Source organism: Manis javanica, chromosome 14 (assembly GCF_040802235.1).
Source record: "Manis javanica isolate MJ-LG chromosome 14, MJ_LKY, whole genome shotgun sequence".
Lineage (NCBI taxonomy): Eukaryota > Metazoa > Chordata > Mammalia > Pholidota > Manidae > Manis > Manis javanica.
This window is the reverse complement of record NC_133169.1, coordinates 72,400,814-72,423,224: the sequence shown is the minus strand read 5'-3', so window position 1 is coordinate 72,423,224 and position 22,411 is coordinate 72,400,814. Positions and strand designations below refer to the sequence as shown.

The following is a 22,411-nucleotide window of genomic DNA, read 5'->3' as shown; positions in this document are numbered from 1 at the left end:
ATAGTACAACAGAATTAATAGTGTTTCGAATCAAGAACAATCATTTAAATTTGTTAGTTCTCAATGTTTGGATAATCATAAAACTACTTCAGCATGAATATTCTTAAAATATAAGATTATATTTCTCATTTCAGATTAAATAATAAAGTAGTAATTATAGAATGATATACAAATTAAGATCATAGGTTTGGGGAATTAATTATGCCTAATTGCAGATATAAGCCTCTTGGCAATTCTGATTTTGAGAAATTTTAATGAATCATAAACACAAAATATGTGATATTTTAATCTCTGGATTTAAATAGGAAAAATGTATTTTTTTCATCTTCATTATCATTCTATGAAGCTTTTGACAACTGCATTAGAATAAAAGTTGATCATTAACCCAAGATTACTAGGTAATAGAGGAGGAATAATTACATATAAATTTAGAATATAAAACTATCTAAATATAACTTCTTTGTTGATAACTTCATTATTAACTTCATTAACATGTTACTCTAGTAATTTTTTTAATACTGTGGGTATTTGCACTTGCTCATCAAGGTTAATAACATATGAAATCACATTTAATGCAAAAATTATGGAAATGGTTTTATTTATTATAAAATGTGTTAAAAGCAAATTTTTCTATATTCTCAGGTTGTGGTGTTTTTATACGAATATTGGTTTTCATAGTAAGAGGAAATAACAACAGCCAATCTTTATAAAGGCTTACTAGGTTCCATTGCTAGATTCTTATTGCTAGATTCCATGCTACAAGCCTCCTGTGCAACAGCTCTTTGATTTTATTATCAGCTTTTATCTACTTTCTCTGTGAGGAATTAGAAAGTTATTTTTATTCTGTTACAGAACACAAAAAATAACACAGGAAAATGGTAACTGTTTTTACATACTCTAAAGATATGTTTATCTATAGCAATATAACTTTTTTGTATTTTTACTTTGAGCACATTTCCTTTCACATATTTTTGTTGATACAAGTAGAAAATGCAGTGATTGAAGTTTCTATTGATTTTTTATAACATTATTTCTTAAAAATGTCCTTTATAATATACATTACAGTTTGTAGCACCCCAATAGTTCTAGAGCTATTTCAAAGTCTTACCAAAACATTTTTCTCATAAAGGAGGTATGTCTGTTACATACAAATAACTTTTAAAACTCAACAATAAGGAAATGAAAGGACTGAAAAGGTTATGTACTATATGATTCCAATTATGTAACATACTAGGAAAGATTAGGTGGTTTCCAGGGGCTAAGGGAGAAGAATAGAGGGCTGAATAGATGAAACACTGTATTGGTTGTTTTTTGTTTTTGTTTCTGGATAAGAAAATATCATCTGTGGCACTGTATTGGTCAACACATGACATTATGTGTTTGTTAAAACCCACAGAACTTCATGGAGCGAAGACTGAATCTTAATAAATGCAAATTTAAAAGATCATTTAGGAGGTTGGGAATTCCAAGAGGAAGGCAGAATATGACAGGAGATTCTCACTGTATTACAAATCTGTGAAATAATATCTCTTAAGGTGATGGTTGTAAAAGGTGCTAACCAAGTTCTTTGGATATGAATGGAGTCTCTAAGGCTAAAGTTAAGAGGAGCTGCATATGCACAGTGAACTCTAGTTAACCAAGTTGTTTCCCGCCACTGTACAGGTTAGTTCAGATGCTACTATAAATGTATAAGAGAACTGAACAATTAAGTGAGTGAATGGTGGATGGTGGGAGCCAGGCTTCTTGTTTTTGGAATGGATTTACACATTAGCAAGGGGAAGAGGATAGAATGATCCATATGGTAATGGATTGGAGTTGGAGACATATATAAGAACTCATGTTTACCTTAGTATATATACAGATGCTTGCATACAGAAATTTATAGATATGTGTATATGCATGGGTTAGAATACGTACACATGTACTTTATTGTGCTTGTCAGCTGAGATAGCCTAAAAGCAATGATAACTCAGTAGCAATGGGCACACTTAGTGCCCAGATCTTGGTTTCTAATGAAAGGAACCAGGAATCCTTAAAGAGTGGCTGATTCTTAGACTGGGACAAGGCTATAGGAGCCGCTTGTAAGTGTCAGAAAGTAAGGAAGTACTAAAACACACAAACACACATATACTCATAGCCACTGGAAATAACTCCTATGACTGAAGACAGAACAATTAGTCACAAAATAAATTATTATTGGGTTATAACCCAAAGTATAAAATAAACTTCCATGGGTCCATACTGATATAAACAAATGTTTGAATAAATAAGTAAGTAGAAGGGAAGAGATAAATCTCCCATGTAGAATAATTCCAAATAATTTATGTAAATACTGTGCCTTCAAGGAGAGGGAGTGTAACTTACAACCTCTGAAACTGCACCATGCACTTTCTTCCAGAGGATATAGTGACTGCCTTCCAAGGAGTATAGTATTAAATGGGAGAGAAAAAATCCACATTACAAGGAGGCACTTGACATAACAGCTTCAGCCAGGGGGAGGTCAATATCAATAACGGTAAATCATGTTGGTCGTATGTAAAACACATGTTGCTATGATAGGATGAAAAAGGCAGTTTACTTCTGTGATCTTCCTCCCAAAAACCCACAACCACACTCTGCTGATGTGAAAAATATTAGACATATGGCAATGATGGAGCATCCTACAAAATACCTGGTCATTATTCCTCCAAACTGCCAAGGTCATCAAAAATAAGGAAAGTCTGTGAACTGTCACAGCCAATAGCAACCTAAGGGCACACAATGACTAAATGTAACATATCCTGGGACAGAAAAAGGACACTGTGTAAAATATAGAAACCTGAATAAAGCCTGATACACTAGTCTGCTAGGGTTGTGGTAACAAAGCACCATAAATTGTATAGCTTGAGTAACAACAAAAATTTCTCTTGCAATTTAAGAGGCTGAAAATCTAGTATCAAAATGCTGGTAGGGTTTTGAGGATTGTAGAGAGAATCTGTTCCTTGACTTTCTTTGCTTCTGCTGGTCAGCCGGCAGTCTTGGGGTTCCTTGGCTTACGGCAGTATCGGCCCAGTCTCTGCAGTCTTCATGTGATATTTTCTCTAGCGTGCATGTCTGTCTCCAAATTTCCACTTTTTAGAAGAATAGGATCCTGGTCATATTGGATTAGGGCCCATTCAAATGAAGTCATTTTAATTTGATTGCCTCTGTGGAGATTCTTACCTCCATACATGTGTGTGTGTGTTTGTGTGTGTGTGTATTTGAGGGAAGGGGAGAAATTAAAAATACAATATACCCAGATTTTCAAGAACCTACTAATAGCCCATTTAATTTAGAGATATTGTTATGTATTGAAATTTCAAGTGATCATTTTCTTCCATGTGTCCAATTTAATTATTGCCTTTTCTTTATGGCATAGATTTGTAAACAGAACATGCATATGGTGTTGAACATTTCAACAATAAGGTAGATTGTACGTCATCCCCTCTAATGAATAGGGCTTCTTATAGAAAAAAAAAGCATGGAGAAATCATTCCCAAGACCATGATTTAGTAAAATAATAAAAACGAGAAATTTAAACAAAACATTTTATGCTTTTTCTTTAGATGAAAAAGAAAAACCCTCTTGTGTTCCTTTCCCAGAGCCGGAATAAATTACTGACTAATTTTAAGACTACTTTCTAGAATAAAACATAATGATTCCACCTGGGGTTATAGGTAATAAGGGCTTTATACTATACAATATCCATTTTCTGAAGAAATGTATGTGGGATTTAATGTGTACAAATTCTTGGTAATTGAAAATACCTTTCTGGTTTGTATTAATAATGTCTTCAAATCTTTTTTTCTCATTGGCAGTTAATGAAACACTTAAAGAATCTAAACCCTAATTTTATTTTCTATGCTTTCCATTTTTATTTGTTGTCCTTCGGGTGTGAAGAAAAGAAAATGTAGAAAGCAAGGGGATTAAATACTATTAAAAGATACTGCCTATGGGCAGCTGTATGTCAACATAATGCTAGTGGGTTTTTTCCTGTGTACATGCGCTTAGAATTTGCTCTGCTTAACCTCTCTGTACTTACAATTTTCCTGTCAGCTCCAAAGGAAAGAGGAAAGCTAGTATAGAAATTTAAAACAGAAAATCCTAACAGGGTGCTCTGTCTGTAAGCACATAGACTCACTTTGACTTACAGAAATGTTTCACAACTGGTTTTAGAAAAGGTTGTCTAAGAGAACTTTAACAATGCACTTAATATCTGAAAGGTCGTAGCTCATTGTGTTATTTATTCTGATTTTGGTCATTCTGGTTTAATAAAAGAAAACTATCAGGATCCTGGTTTATGTTAGTTCTTTAGCTACAGCTTAACATTTGTAAGATGATCTGTTTGCATTTATATTAACGTCAGAAATAGAGTTTTAGACTTGTGATTCAATATTATTTCTTCATTTTTTTGGGAAAAAAAAGGAACTGCATACTTAAAGCATTGTGGTTTTGCTATGTCGTATTACATACTTTATTTTTGCTATTTCCTCATTGTCTTTTTAAATGTTTCTACATTTATCATGATATACTCTATTTTATTTTGAAACCTATCATGGGAGAAGGCCTAGGCTTCCACCAAAACTTGTTTCCAGGAACTAGATTTTTATCAATGAAAAAAATTTGAAAACTTGAATTTCTGTTGTTTTTGCTTTTTGTTGGCTTTGTTTAACTTCTTTTTTGGGCAAACATTGAGTGCTTTATATGCAATAAAAAATAACTTAGGCAATGATGCTCCATAATTAACATCCTGTATATTTAAATGGTGTTTCTGATTTAAGGAGAATAGTTATGATGGTGTTATGCTGGACTGTCACATATAAGTGTAGGCAAGTCCAGACACAAATATATTCCAAATACCTTCTCTCAGGACATCTGACTTCTTTAACCTTTTACTTCCCAAAAAGCTACTTGTTATGTTAGGGAAGTGATGCTAGCCTTGAATTCCAGTAGATTTTAGCTTAGATAATGGTTCTAATGCTCACATTAGGGTAGTAGCAGATGTGTGTTTTCTTATCTGTGGAATAGGGTATGATGATAATTTATCTGATGGGGTGGTGGTGTTAGGCAGGAAGACAGAAATGAGTGGGATGAAAAGGAGAGAGGGCCCCCCAAAGATGACACAGGGGATTGATCAGATACAGCCAGAAAGCCAGAAATGACTCAGAGAGTTAGTCAGATGAAGCCACAGGGTCCAAAAGTGACTCAGGAAAAGTCCAGGGTCTCCCCAGATAAGAAAAAATAGAAGCACAGGCACAGCACAGCCCCTGTCCTCATTTCACCAATCAAAATAAGCCTAGAGATCTGACAGCTATCAATCAAGGACCTCTCTGCCCTGCCAAAACCACATGAAAGAAGCCTCAGAATGAGTGTCCAGGCCTTAGGCAGGCCCACTCTATGCAGAGTGTATTAAAACTTTGCTTTCTTGACTTAGTTTCTCGTCTCACTATATCTGAATTCCCTGAGACACTGAGCTGAGTTCTTTCCTTCCTAACAGTGGGAGATAAACAATACAACACATGGCATATCTATGCAATTTCCTTTCTTTTGGAGAGATAGTATGGAGTAAATATTAACACTATCAATGAAACAGACCCGTTCTAAGTCTCTTTCACTTTTCACTAACTTCCATTATTCTCATAAATTGTTATACTTCCCTGAACTTAATTTTCCTCGTTAGGATGTGTTGGAAAGCTAAACACTGTGAATACTCTAGCTGTAATGTTGTCTCTGGCACATCAGCTTTCCTAGACAAATGTTAATTCAACAAATAGAAGACAGTATTTGTTACACAGGTTTTAAAAAATGACATATCTAACATTTATTTTAAGTTTTATGTCATGGAGAGTTTGAATACAGCCACTATGGAGAACAGTATGGAGTTTCATTAAATAATTAAAAATAGAGCTACTAGATAACCCAGTAATTCCAAATATTTATCTTGGAAGGCTATGGTACAAAATAATTATCTTGAAGAGATAGCTGGGCTCCCAAGTTTATAGCAGCATTAGTCACAATATCTAAAACGTAGAAATAAGCTGTGTGTCAACAGGTAAATGGATAAAGAAATGGTGGTATGCATGTACAATGAAATATTATTTGGCAATGAAAAGGAAGACAGAAAGTCAAGAACAGAATTATATGGTTCAAAATGAGATAAAATAATAAGCCATAGATTCTTGCTTGACCATCTACTTAAGCAAATAAACTGAAATATTTTCCTTTAGATTCACACATAGCTTTATTGATGTTCAGAGTGAAGATTTAACCATAGACATAAATTGAGCACATTTTTTACTGTCATTGATGATTCAAGTGTTTCTTGGAAGGACCTTACATGTATAAATAAGAGTTGTTGATTTTGGACAGTCACAGTGAGGAAAGGCTGTTTAGATCATCTTAAGCAGACTGTATTATATCAACTGAAAAAAATCCAACTCAGGGGAAATATTTTAGACTATTTAAAGTTCTGTATTTTCATCTTCATTTCCATTTAAGAAAGCAATTTTTTTCTGAAAATATTTGGCTGTTAAAAGTATCTTTTCATAAAGGAATTAATTTCTTTACTTTTTCACAAATCTCTAACTTTACCCATTTTTAAAAACGCTTATTGAAGTATGATATGTATAAATCAGTGTCCATCTATTATCAGTTTACAGCTTAATGGATTTTCTCACAGTAAACATACTATATAACCAGCACTGAGATCCAGAAATAGATTATTACCAGCACTCCCAAAGTCACCATATGTTCCCTTCAGTCACTATCTCAAGGTAACTGCTTTTTTGATTTCTAATGCCATAGATCAGTTTTATCTTTTTTGTACTTTGTATATGTGGAAAGATAAGTACATAGTCTTTTGTGATGTATTTCTTTCAGTTGGCATTATGTCTGTGAGATTCATCCATGTTGTTGCATGTAGGTTTTGATTTTTATCCTTATTGCCAGACTTAGTGAGGGGCCACTCAGCACAGTATAAATCACAGAGAGCTCATCCCCTCTCTCGTTTTATCAACTGCCCACCTGACATTAAGCAGAATAAAGGCTTTCACCTTTTAAAGATAACTCACAAGGGGGAGGGGGGGCGGGATTTAACACATGGCCTTACGAATGGAAACTATAAAAGGAGAAATAAACACTTAAAGAACATATGCTATGGAAGAAGTAATTGTGGGGTGGGGACAAGATTTCAGTCAAACAATTCTTCAGGTTTCAAAGAAATGACAAAGATTATGAACTTCCTTTTTTAAAAGAGATAAGGATATTATAAAAATATAATAAAAACAATTGAAAGCCCAGTCCAGGATGTAAGGTATAAGCTTGAGGAAATCACTCAAAAGAAAGGGAAAGTAATAAAGACAGATATAAAAATATGGAAAATAGTCAAAGTAAAGTATGACTGAAGCTTTGAAGAATATGCAAAACACAAAACAATTCAAAGATATGAGGAGCACATAAGTTTGTAAAATATATACATATATACACACATATACGTATATGGAGGAAAACTTCCCTAAACTAAATAGAGTATAATTTGTGTACGACAAGACCATAGTGGGTCTCAAGAAAAATTTATTCCAATACTTTTAATCTAGTGGAAGTAGAAAGAGGTCTAAGTGAGCTAATTTCTTTATCTTTTATTATAAGAAGTAAATTAATATTATCTGAAGTCTAATTATATAGCTTAAAAATGATTTGAAACTTACTATTTATAAAAATTTGACAATACTCTATAGGGATTATTTATGAAGCAATTTTTTTGTTGAATCTTACTAATTTGTTCCAATTACTTTTGACTTCATATTGCTTCTGTTAAGTATTAATTAATTTTATTAGACTGTTTAAATGTAGCACATAGCATAATGCATAATTTAAATGCCGTCTACTTATCTATTTTCACAGGCAACAAGATGTTTTTCCAAGTCTAGTAGCTTCAGAGACCTTAATCACACAAGAGAATCTCTGATACCTTTCCGGATATAACATAACTCTATTCAGCATATTTGCCACAGCTCAGCTCCTGTCCTCAACTTCTAACCCTGCCTCTGGTTGGAAAGGGAAGACTAGTTAACCTGATTATATTAGGCGAATATAAAGGGAATCCATGAAGTCCAGTTTGCTGATTCTCAGAAGCCATTCTATGATTTATTTGAAAGTGAGAGGAAGAAAGAAATGCCATTTCAGAAAGATGAGCAGCATTTTATTGCTTGTCTACAGAATTTAATCATTGAAAAACATCAGTAGGCATTACAGGGGAAGTACTGTTGTCACTTGTTTCATGCAATGAATTAAAAACCTAAAAGGAATAAGGTTTGACAGAAATGTTTAAACAAGGAGGAAAGAGAAATGTTAGCATTTTAATTTGTTTTTTTGACTCTCATTCCACCATGAAAAATAATGCCATTCTTTTAGCATGCCTCATTTCCAGTGGAACTTAGTAGAATGCACCTGTTAATCTTAGATTCAGCAGGCTTTACTGCAGTTACACAAAGGAGCTTTGCCAAAAGGAGGGGTAAATATCAGAGCCAGTCATTTCACAGTGCTGTCCAGTCTGGCTGCAACTGTTTCTCTAAGCAGCACATCAAAAAGGAAATTAAGAAGAGAGGCAGGAAGAAAGGGATTTAGGAAAAAGAGCTTGTCTCAAACATTTTTGGCTTAGGAGAAAACAATTCATATGATCATTAGCATGAATAAAATTCCTGTTTGGTTAGGTTAACGTAAACATTCTGAAAGCAGAGATTTTTTTCAGGGGAAAAAAAAAAAGGGCAAAACCGTTTCTAAATGCTGTTAGTGAATATAAATATAAAGGGGAACCAGGGTAAGTAAATAGCTGTGGTTTACAGGGCTGAATGAAGCCCCTAACTTCCTCAGATTCTGAAGTAGATGTCCTCATCTACTGTGCCTTCCTCGTTCATGGCCAAAGACTATCTGGGTGACTGTTTTCCTAAATTAGTTTCCTTAGCGTTTACACTTCAGTATTTTTTACTTTGTGCACTCTATTGCCCTAATGTAATGAAATATTAGAAGGTATAACTTTTTGGTTGCAAAAATGGTCAGTCTGATACTGTTAATGGAAGGAAGAGGCCAAGAGAGTTATTTTGATTCTCATTTTATTTCTTGGCGAATGGACTTCTGTGTCCTCCTCCGCTTGTGGAGACGGGACACAGGATCATGGATAGCTGTTCTGTCCAGGTGCACCAGGGAGCATTTCAAAGAATCAGCTTCTCAGGTAGCTTCCTCGGCACCCTTGGGATTATTAGCTACAAAAAAATTATCGACCAAAGAAAAAAGTATATTTGCTCAATGTTCTATCTCTGAAAAAAAGATATACATGAACATTGCAAAAATCATTTACCTATGTTCTCTTTTACTTTTTTCATCAACCCTTAGAGATATCAATATCTATTCCATTTTTTTATTTAGATGAGGAAACTGAATCTCAAAAACTATCTTGTTTAGACTTCTATAACAACTGTGGGATAGAACTTAATTTTAAGCCCCAAATTTTAAAACCATGACATCACGCCAGGAACTGTATTTAGAATTTGCTAGAATTTGCTAATCAATCCATGTAAAGAGTTCAGCATTTGCTGATACTAAGGAAATACCACAGGATTTCACATAATTTAAATTAATGAATGAAGCAAGAATATATTGTATGTATCCTGTGGAAGGAATATTTTACAAGTGATTGGAATATGTATTCAATCATAAAAAGTTGGTGGTAATCTTGACAAATTTAGTGGTTCTTTGTACCCATATGAAAAGTGGAAAAAGAATTCCAAAAAAGTATTTAAGGAAATAGTTTTAATTTTGAATATAAAAGGATGAAAAATAATTTTTTCCCAGGCATTATTTACTCCTTTTCTTTGGAAAACAGTATAAGTCATAAGCTTTATATAGCAATAATAAAATTTTTTCAAAATGGTGATAAAGTATCCCAAAATGGATCTAAGCTAGGCTTCAAAGATGTGCTTTTAATAGTCTTTTATGATACACATATATTGAAATAATTATAAAAACATTACTATCTTGAAACATAACCACATCATAGTAACTTCACTGTTATAAAAAGCATCCTTCATAAAACATAATTTCCATCATTATTAAAAATTGTGTCATCAAACTGATTTCAAAGGAATTAAATTGGCAAAGTAGTTGAAAAACACCCTTTTTCAAACAGGGGTCATATGAAAACAACACTTTCAAGCATGTTAAGAAAGTACAGTTTAAGAGATGAGTAGTTTTCTTTGCTGTGTGAACGTACATGTTCCATGGACAAGGGAATGTCTGTGTTTTTATGCATAAATATTTTTCTTAGAGAATTTCGCCAAACTCATTTTTAAAATATTTATATATCATAGAGGGACTTTATGAATCGTGTCCTATTTTGTAGTGTAAGGGTCAGTTTACACACTAGATAAATATTCTGTGTCAAAATCTTAACAAGAAAACCCTTGTAATTTATAAAAATGAGTAAAAATGTTGATCTGGCAGATAAACATTTTAAGGCCTTCCTTAAACTGGGGTTTATGTTACTCCTTATATTTCTTGAGCATGCTCTTTTGTAGGTCATTTTGAATGAAAAACCAAGCACAACAGAGCATAGTATTAGGCAAAGTGGAACATGTGGCTGGGGTTATTGTGAATTTCAGAGAGAAGACTTGGAGTGGGGCAGATTTGAAAGAGTCTGTTTGGGACAGACTTGCAGGGTCAGCTCATGGGCCGGTACAGTTGCACAGGGCCTGTCCTCAGAAGCACCCCCCAACCATACCCACACTCACTACACTTGTCTGATATTTTTACCTTTAAATTTGTGTTTTGCAAATGAAGTCTGATGGAATAATAGAGAACATGCCTAGGGGCTTGAAGCTTCCCCTCAGATATGGTTTCATATCCTCCACCCAGCTGAATGGGCTCCTGGCCATCCAGAAGACCCTTGCAGACTCAGGGCTCACTTCTGCCCCTGTCTCTGGGGAGGCCAAAACACTGGCAGCCATGGGCGGTGCTCTGAGTCACCCGGCAGATCCCCAGGAACGGCGGGGGCTTGCACTCAACCTATGCCAGAAGAAGCTTGCCATGAAACAGCAAATTAAAAAATACAAGTGGCTGCAGAAGAAAGGGCTAATTGTTTTTCTTGAAATTTAAACAAGGGTCCTGCATCTTAGTTTTCACTGAACCCTGCCAATTTTGTACCTCCCCTAGGTAATTTGGAACTAATATTGGATGTCATTGTCTGATGTACTGACTCAGATGAGAAGGGCAGTTCTAAGGTGTATGCTATTTCAGGGATCCAGGTACTTATTTTAGAAAGTGACCATCTGGCCTTAATGTCACCTCTCCAAAGTGTTGCTTTGTCAGGCACATGCACACTTACCAAATATCCTCAGTATATCAAGGGCTACTTAAAAGTTTGTTCAGTGTGTTTTGCTCATGCCAGGTTCCATGGCATCACCTCTGCTGCTGACTTGGGACAGCGGGGCAGCTACCAGACAGTCGCACTTAGATGTGTCATAGATAACTCACAAGAGGAAATTAGTCATATCAACTTAGAACATGGTGCTAGAATCAGCAATATCGTTTTCCTCTTATTAAACTAATAATTTTCAAGGCGATTTTCTCAATATTCATAGCATGAATATTGTGAAGCATGAAATGAAATGTTTTTCCAAAGTGCGAGATGTTTAATAGAACTTGAAGATTACAATGAAGTGCGTCCATAACCGGCTTTTTCCTAATTTAATCATATGTATTGGTGTAGTGACTAAAACTAACTCCTTATAACTTGAAACTGGTATGCGGGTGGAATATAAAATATACAAAACAGGTGAAAGTAAATAATAACACATGATGTTTTTAAAAATGCACCTAGGGTATTTTAACCCCTCTACCTAGAATGGTTCAGTTACATTAATTTTGAAACTGGTAACATATTGCTACCTATCTTTTAAGAACCAAATTAAATATAAATTTTATCATTGAAAGCTCTTTGAAATTTGCCTTTGCACGTCCGGAGGAAACAACTTCTTCCACTATAACACTTATTTTTGCTAATTCTTTACAAAAGAGTGGTAAGTTTCTTAATCAAAAATCTCTCTCTCACCAGGCTTCCTTATCACAGGTGTATCATGACCAAGACAGAAGCATCAGTGGCGCAGGGCAGAGGGGACTCAGGTGTCGGTTACATTTTCAAGCTATAGGAAGAGTTGCAGGTGGTATCTGATCTTCCCCCATAGCTTCTCCTGACTATGCTTGGTCCTCCACACGTCCCAGAATATGAAGCCAATGACATTTGTAAATGCATAAATGAAAAGGAATTTCCATGTGTATAATACCCACTCTTATTAGTTTTAGGTCCAACTGCATAAGCAGTCTCACACCATGAGAGTTCCCCCAAGGGTATAAAGCTGAAGTCTCTTTCCAAATCTGCAAAATGACAGCTTAGGTAGAAGAGTTTGAGATCATGGGTAGGTGTGAGACCTGATCTGGCTAACACTTCCCATGTCCCAAATAGGAATTGCTCTTATAATAGCCATAAGCAAAGAACATGACTAGTTATAAGAATGCACCACACTCAAGAAATCCCAAGAGGTATTTATAGTCATTCACAGCCTTCCCAGACCAGATGCAGTTTACAAATCAGGATTTATTCCTACCATAAGCAACGTTGCCTAGTAATACAGCTGATATTCTACCAGTACCAGGTTTCCATAGAAACAGAGCTAAAAGTTAACTCAAGGTCATTTTTCTTTTCACAGAGAAGGAGATAATGTTATGCTATCCCTTTATTCACATTAGGAAACAAATACTTGGGAATTTGGATTAACAAACAGGCCTATTCTTTGACTTAAAATGTAAAATTCGAAATGACAGCTATACATTCCACTGGAAAAACTAGAAAAGGAATAATACAATGTTCCCAAAGAAAGTAGGTAAAACTAATAGTCAAAACAAAAACAAAATTAACAAAATAAAACCACAAAACCTACTTTTTTTAAAAAAGAACATTTGATTTAACAAATTATCTTTTATTTTGAAAAGAATGTCAAAATAGATTTTTCTTCTCTTATGTCTAAGTCTATTAGGGCTCCTATAACAAAACACCACAGATTGGGTGGCTTAAACAGCAAACATTTATTGCTCATAGTTTGGGAGGAATCTGAGATCAAGGCACAGCCGATTCTGTGTCTAGTGAAATTCCACTTCCTGGTTTCTAGACAGTCACCTTCTTGTATTCTTAAATGGCAGAAAAAGCAAGAGAATTCTATTTGTCACGAATATTCACCTCTGTGGTTATAGCACCAAATGAACGGTGTGGTGGGTAGCGGATTAGGCTCACGGGTGTAAGGCTGACCTTGATTTAATCTCACCAGAACCAGAATTTCTTTACCTGGAAAATGGTACAAATATGTACTTCATCTTTTTCATAGCTTGATATAACAAAGAAGATGTGAAATATTTAGCTTTGTACTTAGATGCAATAAATATCTAACACTTTACACTTAGATTTTCCATGTTTGGCATGATGCCTCACTTATACTAGGCATTCCAAACATATTCACTTAACAGAATTAAGTGAAAACTCCTTGCCATTGCTAATTTAACAGCTTGTGGAAATAAGACAAATTTTCTTTGAAATGACTTGAGTCTCTTTATAGTTAATACTTCTTAAAATGCAGCAGACACATGACATACTGTCCCTTAGTTAAAACTATTTTCAATGATATATACTCATATATATTTATACATAGGTACGTATTTGTTTTATAAGAAATTTTATAATATCATATGGTTCATATATACAAATTTATATATTAACACAATAAGCAGAGATTAAAAAGAAATGAATTACAAAAATTACACCAAGGTCCAAATATAGAATTATGAGACTCTTCCATTTTGACAAACTTTGCTTGCTGTCCTTGATATTTTATTATTTTTTAGTGTATATTTTAATTGAAGTATAGTTGAAATACAATATTATGTTGGCTTCAAGTATACAGCACAGTGATTCAACAGTTATACACATTATTAAATCATTTCCCCAACTAGTGCAGCTACTGTCTGTCAATGTAGAAACATGTCACAGAGCCATTGACTATATTCTCCATACTGTACTTCTAACCTTGTGACTGGCTTATGATTGCAATTTTGTGCTTCTTTACCCCCCTCATCCTCTCCACCCATACACCCCAACCTCTCCCCAATGGTAACCATCAGTCACTTCTCAGTGTCTCTAAATCTACTGCTCTTTTGTTCATTTTGTTTTTTAGATTCCACATATAAGTGAAATGATATGGTCCTTGACATTTAAAATCATGCTATCCTTACTGCATAGAAATGGTCTCAGTCATTTAAGGTTCTACTTATATAAATTAATTAACTTGACATTTAATTACCAAAATATAAAAATTAGTATCATTCATATTTTTCATATCGTATTTGTGTCTGGAAAAATTTACAAAAATGAAAAAAAATGACCTTCAAATGCTTGAAAATTTTGACCTTTTCTGTTCAAAGAGTGAAGAACAATTTAATTAGCTTTAAGGAAAATTTTTGAGCAGAATAAAGCAATTATCCCACTGATCTTAAGTCATTTCCATTAGCACTTCAACTCATTAGTTATACAAGATCTGGGTTTGTGCAATTTGTTTCATTATTTCAAGGCCGAGTAAATGTATTTAACTTGTGTAGTTGTGGTGGTGTAACATGTCTCCACATTTGAAGCAAACACACAAAAAAAGAATATGAAGGTCCACAAATGTTTGTATTCTAAAACCTTTAATAATGGAAGTCCATGAAATTTTTAAATTGGCAAATTACACATGAAAAATCACTTGGTGGAAGAAACGTTTACATCTGAGGTTAAAAGAATGAATGTGACATCTGTACCATACAGGTAGAGACCCGGATATCTAACAGATCATCAAAACTCAGTAAGGTTTAAATGCATTCTTTTAATACCTGATCTTAGAATCCTGTCAGTGGATATGGACATCTAGTGGCTAGAATACTTATTCTCTGCATTTAATGTATGGTCACTGAGGTCACTGTGTTCATGAGATACCTAAAAATATTGGTGGAACAGGAAAAGCTTCATAAGTAATGTTGGTTATCATTGTGAATAGATGCAATCTGAATAAGATGTTCTTAACTTATCAAGAACGAATAGGTTATTTTGCTCTCCTCACCTTGCTGCTAAGAAAGTATCTGCAAGTGGAATTACTAGTTCCTGATTTCAGCTCACGGCTTGGCCATTTCTTTGCTTTAAATGTCTGAGAAGTGGCCTTTCTCCTCCTCTCCATCCTGCTTTCCACACTTCCTCCAGGCCCTCTCCTCATCAGAGCTCCTCAATAGCTCTCATTACCCTTAGGATAAAAATCTACATTTTTGTTTAAACATAGAAAAGAACACCTTGGCCCCTGTCAACCTCTCCAGAAATGACTATATTTCTCCTTCAAGTTTATGCTACACAGTATTGAAGGTTCCACGCTCTGCCCTGCTTCTCTGTTTTTGCCCATGTGGTTCCCTACTTGCAATACCCTTATTTCATAACTTACAGCAATGTATTACTTTTGCAAACTCCAACCCATTCCTCAAATCTCAATTCAGGTTCCATCTTTTGTAGGCTTCTACTCCTATGCTCATTCTATTTTTCATGTTTATACATATTATGGCACAAATATTTCACTATTAATATTTGTGTGTCTCCTTACCTTCTGGGTACCAATCTCCTTGGAGGGCAGGAGACTGCATTTTTGTATCCACAGTTCCTGGAGCAGTGTCTGGTGTACAATAGCTAGTGAATGCATATTTTTGGATGATTGAGTGTTTTACCAGTTAATAAGCTATAACAAATAATGATGCAGAATGCTAAAGACTCCTACATCACAGAGCTGTGAAAATATAATCGGCACATTTAATTATCTTTGCCTCAAGTACATGAATTTTTCCTATAAATAGAAGTCACCTTTGTATGGTTTTCCCATACTTTTTATTTAATAGTAAAACCAAAATATTAATTCTTTTAGGACTGTTGCTGATACATTAATAACAGCTTGAGTGCCAATTCATTTACATACATGGAGACATATTTCTAGAAGATACAAAAATGATGCAAATAGGCAGAGGCAGGGAATGTGATTGGATTTATGGCAGCCAAGATAGTCCAGCTTTCTCCACTCCTCTCTGCTGGGAAGCTCTTATATTTTCCTAAGCAGCTCCATGATGAAAGAGTGTCTTCCACTTCTGTATCCTTCACAGAATGTCTTTATAATGATCAGCCAGAGTAAGCCCTCAACATATATTGACTAATTGTGTTTGGTACTGATTTTTTCTAATTTTAATGTTGGTGCTAAGAAAGTGGATAATTTTTTTTCATTTTGATTGTTTTTTTAAGTTTTTTAGTACTAGGACTTTGTCTTGGCAGTTGAGTGTAACATAATGAAAGATAATCCTAATTAATTTAATAGAATGGTAATGAACTAGAATTGTCACAGAAAGACTACATGATTTATTCTGTGTGTTGTGTGTCTGTTTGTGTATATGTGCTGGAGAATGAAAGATAATCCTAATTAATTTAATAGAATGGTAATGAACTAGAATTGTCACAGAAAGACTACATGATTTATTCTGTGTGTTGTGTGTCTGTTTGTGTATATGTGCTGGAGAAAGCACCATGGATTTGTAGTTCATCTACCACCAAATGTAAGAGTAAAAACAGGGTTCTAAGAAGGACTTCAAGAGATTAAAAATATTATTCTCTGACCTGCCTACTAATTGACTAACCAGTCAATTATGGTACCAGGTTTATTTTAATAACATTCTGGACCAATTATAATAAATCATTGCATAAATATTCTCCATTAGGTTATCAATGAAAGACAAGGCCATACACACCCCGCACTAAGTGGTGCTGAGCAGGTTTGATGGTGGGTCAACAGGGCAAGAGTCATGGCTAGGGGTCATTTCTTTCTGTTCTTCAGAAAAATATATTCATCAATTACAAATAGGAATATAAGTGATTTTGAGGTGCTAATTTAAAAGTACTGTAGATATTCATGAAGCAAAGGAAGATGGGTTTCTTGGCATCTCTGCTGCATCAAGGAAATGGGTATCCTTTTCACAATTTGATAGTACAATGAGATTATATAGATTGCCATGAAAGATTATACAAAGTGTTTAGAAGGTACTTTTTTGTTGCTATTTTAAATGAAGGCTCAAAAATGATTTCTGATTAACTATTTTTTTGAGCATAATATATGTATACACACACACACACACACACACACACACATATATATAAAAGGTTGTAGTTTGAAAATTTACAAAGTATCTTGAATACTTGGTACATTTACAAGGGGACAAATTTATCTTGTTTTAAAATCTGTCAGAGATAAGAGAAGATCTTTGAAATATGAGTATGCTACGATTGAATTTTGATGATTTAGTTATTGTTTTTATATGTGCAAATTTAAATAGAATGTTTAAAATACATTTAGAACATTTAAAATATAATCCTTGATAATTCATTTTTAATTATGCAATTGATTTTTAACTATTAAACTGATTGCTTTATTTTTTTTCTATCAAATACCTATAACTGTATTTTGCAAATGATTACATATCCAATGAATTCACTGATACGGAGAGTCTACATCCTCCCATACTGACAGATAAAAACACATACATTGTCTAAGCACAAACCTTATATTAACAAGTAACTTTTTGCTTAATGACAAAACTTCAATTAATCACAACAGGAATTTAGTTATTTAATGCAACCACTAAGCTTGTCACCAATAAAATCTAAGCAGTTATATCACAAAACCAGGGTTATATTCAGTGGACATGCATTAATAATCTTTACAACTTAACATTACACCAGAAAAGGAATTGAATACAAAATCTCCCTTTTTTCTTGGTGGTCTTCAAATTTCATGGCACAGATTACCAAAAAAACTTTAAAAACAGATTTTAAATATTTTCAGTAAAATGGTAAAAAATTGAATAAGCCTTTAATTTTCATCATATACTGAGCTGAAGATTTAAAACATCAAGCTGGCTCCAATCTGTCAAAAATGACAGATAAATATTTACAATGACTAGACAAGGTTTTAGTAACAATGGTATGGGAGGACTACTCCCCTCTAGAAAAAGCCCATTAGGATTAATTACTCAATGCAAGCTGTCTTTGTAAATACTGTGATAATATAAACTTGGAAACATACCTAGAATCAGGACCGGGATGAAAAATAACACACAAGTCAACCTTATTTCTGACCTGTCATCATAAAGCCTTCTGGCTCCAAAAGTCCAACACTGTCCCTCAATATAAAACTAAAAGAAGAGGAGTAGAATGACTTTACCCTACTGGGTGACATTCTTATGCAGAATTATCTCTCACTATATATGAAAGCAGGGCTTGAGCTCCATTAATTTGTAATTAACAGAACTCCAAATTTATAAACTGATAGATGGCAACCCAAAATGCTAAATAAACTTTTCAAAAAGAGGCAAACTTCCCCCCACCCCCCACTGTTAGTTCTATGTGCCATGTTATTCTTGAAATTTATGTCGCTACCAATAAGAAAAGAATTAGGGAAGCTTTGAGCATACCTTGTACTTTCATCAAGGCTAAAGTGCAAAATAGCTCCATATCTCTGGTATTTTAATAGGCAAAAAACATCAAAGACACATAATAAAGGAACTTAAGTGACAGCAGAACTAATACAAAAAAGACCTCTTTAAATATACTCTTGAAGACTACATAAGACCAATTTAATTTTTCTCTCTTCAGTGAAACCTGTAAATGAGTCAAGTTTTCATAGAACTTGAGATTTTGTTTGATTCTCTTTCCTAGGATCAGAAATTCCAAAATCAGAGGAAAAATAATGGAAAAAATAACATTGCTTGATGATGGATACTAAGTTCATAGAGAACCTTTTTTAAAAAATGATATTTTATGGAAGAAAATACCATGAAAATAATAATCCTATGAGAACGGTTTTTAAGCACAGTAAATTTGAGCCTTGGTCTTCATGAAGATACTACAGCTTAGATAGAAAACTATAAATATAGAAGACTTCAGGAAAAAAGTCAAAATATTTATTATTCAACATTCTGTAGATCTAAAAAACTTCTGAGAGAAGGGAAAAGGATGGCCAACTGAATCTTCACTTATGAATACAGAACTATGAAAAATTCCTGGGTCAAAAGGGTGCTACAAATTGGAACCATATTTTGTGAAAACATACAACTTAGATATATTTAAAAGGAAAGAAAAAGTACTGAGCAACTGCAGTCCCTTTCCAAAAAGGAAATCTTAAATTAAGGGGAAATATTCTAATAGTGTAAACAAGTCTGGCTCAGAAAGAAAAAACATATCCAAGATTCTGTCCATAAAAGTAATGACATTACATATTTAATATTAAAGAAATAGGCTATAAAAAAGTTCACTCTCAGAACTGATTTTAGTAAAAGCTCATTTGTGTTCCTTTGTGGGTGCATAATACAGTTCCATGGGTTTGTTCACTTTCCAGTATTTCTCACTGACCAATTCCAAAGAAAAAGCCATTTAAAACAGTGAACTGCCCACTGGCCGTTGCTATGTAAATGGTATACTGCTGCTCACTGGCTGTATCAAGGTTCATCTGGTTTGATTCGCCTTTGCTTCGAAGTTCTTCTAAAGCTAATCTCACAGCCAGGTACTTGGATAAGTGATCAACAGTGGCATTACCTGAAGTCTTTATGTATCTTGCCTGTGCACTGTCATCCTTTTTTCCCTAAGTGTGGGATGAGGCCTGAATACTAACTCAATTTCACTGGCACCATCCATTACTGGATCAATTGCCACTGTTGTATGGTTATTATCAAGGTCAAGCCCAGAATCATCAGATGCTTTGGTCCATTTGTTACTGGGTCCTGCTTCCTGATTGCTATGTGTGGATGCATTACTGCAGGGAGAACTGTCACCATTGTCTTCTGCTCCACTACCATTTTCAATCTGTTGTTTCTTGCCTTGCTGTAATCTGTTCATGGCCTGTATCTTCAGTCCTTCCTCAATGCTGTGACTGAGTGCTTGCTGGTTATTGTGCTTGTTGATCCTGGCTAATACTCTCTTTTGATGAGCTTCATATTCATCACGACTTGGATAAATTTTGCTGATGAGTGCATCAAAGATTGGGTCTGGCCTTAGTGATCTTTTAGAAACTAACTTCTTCCGACATGTAGGACATTCTTTATTGCCACTTCTGAGGTCTGTTGATAATGCAGTCTGCACAAAACGATGTAAACACTCTTTAGTAGTCATGGTGTTCTTCAACATGTCCAAACAAATTGGGCACATTAATTCACTGTGTAGACTTCGAGGTGAAACCACAATTTCCAAGCCATCTGTTATTGCCTCCTGAGGTGTACATTGTAATTCAAATAAACTGAGTTCCCATGTTTTGCTTAATGGTTGAGTTCCATTTGTCTGCACAGCCTGAGACATTGCGGCGCCTGCCCCGGACCCATACTCTGCTGGCCGTGGCCGGAGCAAGACTTGGGGAGAGGCCGCCGCGGCCACCGGGCCGCCGCACAATATGGCGAGCTCCGCTTCCGCAATGGAGCTCGGGAAATACAACAGGGGCCGCTCAGTATTGAAGAGAGACCGAGGCGAAGCCGGCTTGGCCAGCGCTGCGGGGAGGGCGGGAAGGAGCGAGCGAGCGAGGGGGCGGAGGCGCGGGCCGGGGACGTGCGACCCGCGGAGTGAGGGGAGGGGCGCCGCCACACGCCGGCCTGGAGGCCCCACCCCCGCCCCCTCCCCGGGCCGGCCGCCCCGCCCCCGGCCTGATTGCCTTGTTTTTGGTAATTTCTATGTGTTTTCGTCTAACTACAGTTACTATTTCTACTGATCTTTTGTCTTTTGTTTTCTTTCTTCTGACAGCTCCTTCAGGTTGGATGGAATATCTTTATTTGGAGGCATGTCAGCTCATTTCTCTCACTTCAGATTCATCATTATGACTTCTTGAGGCCAGATCTAATTTGGAAGTAACAAGGAACCCGTCCATCACAGAGCAGCAAAGCCCTCAACTTTGGAGCACAAATAACCACTGATATGGTCTGCATAAAATCATCCGCCTCTAGTCTGACAGCCATGAGCAGAGCCCTGGGGGCAAAAAAAGCCACAGCCTTAAATCTCTTCACTCAGAAATTACCAAGAAGATTAAAAAAAAAAAATAGATGACAAGTAGGACTAAATAAGCAAGCCCATAATAACAAAAACCAAAAGCAAAACCAAACCAAACCCATCTTATTTCAACCATGGAAATAAATATTCCCAGATGTGAATCCCAGAAAATGTATATTCAGCTATTAAGCTAGTAAATTATGAATTGATTTATCTTTTAGGAAGGTTAAAGTATAGAGAGAGGTATCTCTAGCCAGAATTACTCAGCATCTCAATGTAGACAAGAGGAAAACAACAGAGGAGCATCGCAGCAATGCACGGCGCTAGGACACAGTGTTGCTGTTTGCAGAGAGGATGTTTGCCAGCTAGTGTGCACCCTCAAAGCCATAATGGAATAACACCATTGTTGTCAATTGCTTGAAAAGTTTCTGCACTCAGTCCTTCACCCCACTGTGGTTGAGGGAGGGGGGAGGTCAGTTCTAACTGATTATTTTTCAATGCACTTCTGATGTTTGCACTGTCACTTCCATTCAGGGTAATGATGTGTGCTGTTATTTGCACAGATGGTCCCAGGAGTTTTGAGACCACAACAGGCAGTTTATTTGAAGAGTTCTAAAAGGAAACATTTAAAAATCTCCAAATATCAATTTCTCATTCTCCTATAAAAAATAAGTTATCTAGTAAAAAATGAACTTGTTTCAGATTAATAAACAAATACAGAATAATGATGAAAGAGCATCCATGTGGTCAAATGAATGAAAAAGGGATCTACAGTTTTTTTTAGTGAAGATCATTTTATATCATAATAGCCAAGCAGTCAAATATAGTGAACTGTACCCTAAACATTTGTGTCAGACATCTATTTGGTCTCTTAAAAATATCATTTGTAATTTGTATTTGACATATAACAGTTTTTTATAGCCATTTATCTATGCTTCATGGGAAAATGTACCAAACAGCATTTTCAGTTTATTTTTCTAAATAAATGTGTTGTTTGTATTACTTGTCGTTTCTTCTTGGATTGGTTTTTCATTACCTGCAAGATGTTTCCTGTGGTTAATTGGTAAGCTTTGTCATACTAATTCAGAACTAATGGGAGACTGACATTTTAGATATCTTTTTTGGTCTTAAAATTATGCTTTTTCCTAAACTTTGAAGAAGAAATGATATATTTTTCACCATGATCTTCTTGAAGGGGTATTTTTATTTTGAAATTATACT

General features: G+C 35.0%; 1 protein-coding gene and 1 pseudogene across 2 annotated transcripts in view; one reads left to right on the top strand and one right to left on the bottom strand.

Annotated features, from left to right (window-relative positions):
• Nucleotides 1-22,189, top strand: part of PRR16 (proline rich 16) — a 292,164-nt gene extending 269,975 nt beyond the window's left edge. For both annotated transcript variants that reach the window (XR_012125144.1, XM_073221819.1), the window contains exon 4: nt 20,948-22,189. The gene's annotated coding sequence lies outside the window, so the exon portion shown is untranslated. The remainder of the gene's footprint in view (nt 1-20,947) is intronic.
• Nucleotides 17,627-20,890, bottom strand: LOC108384021 (E3 ubiquitin-protein ligase RING2 pseudogene; annotated as a pseudogene).
• Nucleotides 22,190-22,411: the final 222 nt, after the last annotated feature.